The sequence below is a fragment of the Capsicum annuum genome, chromosome 3, assembly GCF_002878395.1.
Source record: "Capsicum annuum cultivar UCD-10X-F1 chromosome 3, UCD10Xv1.1, whole genome shotgun sequence".
Lineage (NCBI taxonomy): Eukaryota > Viridiplantae > Streptophyta > Magnoliopsida > Solanales > Solanaceae > Capsicum > Capsicum annuum.
The window spans coordinates 209,949,191-209,951,533 of record NC_061113.1 but is presented as its reverse complement, the minus strand read 5'-3'; positions in this window follow the sequence as shown (position 1 = coordinate 209,951,533).

The following is a 2,343-nucleotide window of genomic DNA, read 5'->3' as shown; positions in this document are numbered from 1 at the left end:
AATGGGTTGTACTTAAGAATTCACTCAGGCATCAGGTATGATATATCAACATACAGAGATTGTGCCATACATGACTCCACAGACTCCACAAATATCAAGGTATCCAAGTCTTTCATCACTTGATAATATATTTGGTAGTTATCAGCCTCAACATTTTGAGAATGCCCCAAACTTTACCTCATCGCCTGTGCAAATATCTATTGATATCCCCGATGCCACTAATAATTTGAAGAACTTGAACACTGAGATGGAAGATAATGAGTAGGATGATGCCAATAATGAAGTGAATGGTAATGATCTGGAGGATGAAAGTAAAGGTTGTGATACGACTATTCAGCATGATGAACTATCAAAGAAAGAGAAGCGTACAATTATTGCTAAGCTTTGTGGGACTGGTATTTTTTTGTGATTATGTTGTTTTTTTTCAACTTAACTGCACTTTTTTAGCTGAACAGTTGAAAATCGACCTTTGCTTGACAGGGAGTCACTATGCTTACCAACACGCCGAAAAGAAAAAAGCCAAACAGAAAAAAAAGCAAAACAATAAAAGGCAAAGAGTAATGGAGTTATGTTGGACTCTTCCTTCTTCCATTCCCTTGAACGTGGTCTAGTCATAGCTTGGTAATACATGAATACCTGTTCTCTCTATAAGTTATTTTGCTTTCTTGTTTTAAGTTTACTTTTAATTGTGCTTAGTTGTTGGAAAGTTGTTAGTATCTTTTTTTATAGCATTTGTTGTCCTTTTTAAGGTTTTTGGTTTCTATTCTTTGGTTTCTGTTCTTTGGTGGTGTACGCGATTCCTACTACTAGTTGTATGTTTTTCGACTTTAAAGTACCTCTCATTCCTCCGTTCGTTGTTAGGCGCATCAACCCAATTTATGTCATAGCGGGTTAGGTGGGGCTAATTATTGCATTGGAGCTTAGAGGTTTTGTAGGTCTGTACGTATATTGTGCTCTTTTGTGTGGAGTGCTGTGCATTTTTTGTGCTCTCATGCTACTCAGGCCTATGGTTACTGATATGGGTTGCGCTCTCTATTGGTTTGTCCGTGCCACAGGGTCGCCCTGGTGTCTTGACGTGGATTGCTTTAGCATTTTATATCCTGCTTGTGGATATCAGAGCATATTTAGAGAGTAGAGCAGTTATTGCTGTTGATGTGGCTGTGGCAGAGGGACAGGAGCTGCCTGATGTTGCTAAGCACCCGTCGGAGCCCTGAGAGTTCTTTTTTGAAAATCCAGCAACAACAGGATAGTGATGATGATGAGTATGTTTGTATCTGTTATATGCATGTTTATTATTTCCAAATTTTGTTACTTATTTTAGTCTATGGTATCTACGTACCCTCATTGTTAGGTTCAAAGAATTTAAGGGGTTGGTTGTGTTTATCAATTATCATGTCGTGACTCCCTTTTTTTCTAGCTATTTCTCGCACATGAGGGTTTATATGTTATTGTGATCTTCATGAAAAAGCTTCACAGTTCATATTGTTTCAAATACTTTTTATATAGTTCTTCAAATTTGTAGTGCTAGTTTTAACTTTCTTTTGTTATTGTTAATGGTGCTCTGGAATGTGTCAAATTTGATGTTGTGGTTCAGCAGTCCATGGTCTATCGGAAACGGTTGTGGGCGTTTTGGGAGAAGGGCTAGAAATGGTTTAAGGGGTAAAATTTGATGTTGTGGTTCAGCTGCTAGCTAGAAATGCAAGTGTTTTACCAGTATTTGTTTGGTGTCCTAAGGAAGAAGGGCAATTTTACCCCAGTATAGTTTCAAAATGGTAGTTAGGTGAATGTCTGATCTTATTCTCATAGTTCAGGATACATTCGAACCGTATAAAGATTCATTCTTTGGGGCCTATACAACAATTTCTGCCCATAAAAGAATCAGTTTTGCCTCTACAATTTTTGACTCACAGAAGTGCATTCTTTGGAGTCATGGTTAAAAATCAAACCTTCTGTTGGAAACTTGGACCGATATAAGTCATTTTTTGAATCAATTCACCAAAGTAATTTTTTTTTTTGAAAATTTTACAAAACTAGTATAAACGTTGTTCCAAATATTATTCCAAAATACCATCTCGATATACGTCATTGGGAAGCATAAAGCATTGACACATATCTCAAAATATTATTCCAAAATACTATCTCAACATATGTCCCAAAATCATTCAAAATACCACCTCGTGGTAAAAGTGTGTAATTCGCAATGATAATTATTAAATCATATCATGAAAACATTGAGATAATCATATAAATCAAAGTTTATTCATTCAATCATTGGTGGGCTGTTTTGATAGGCTGTAGTAGATCGACCATAACGTTTTACTTCGATAGCCAAATTAGATGAAA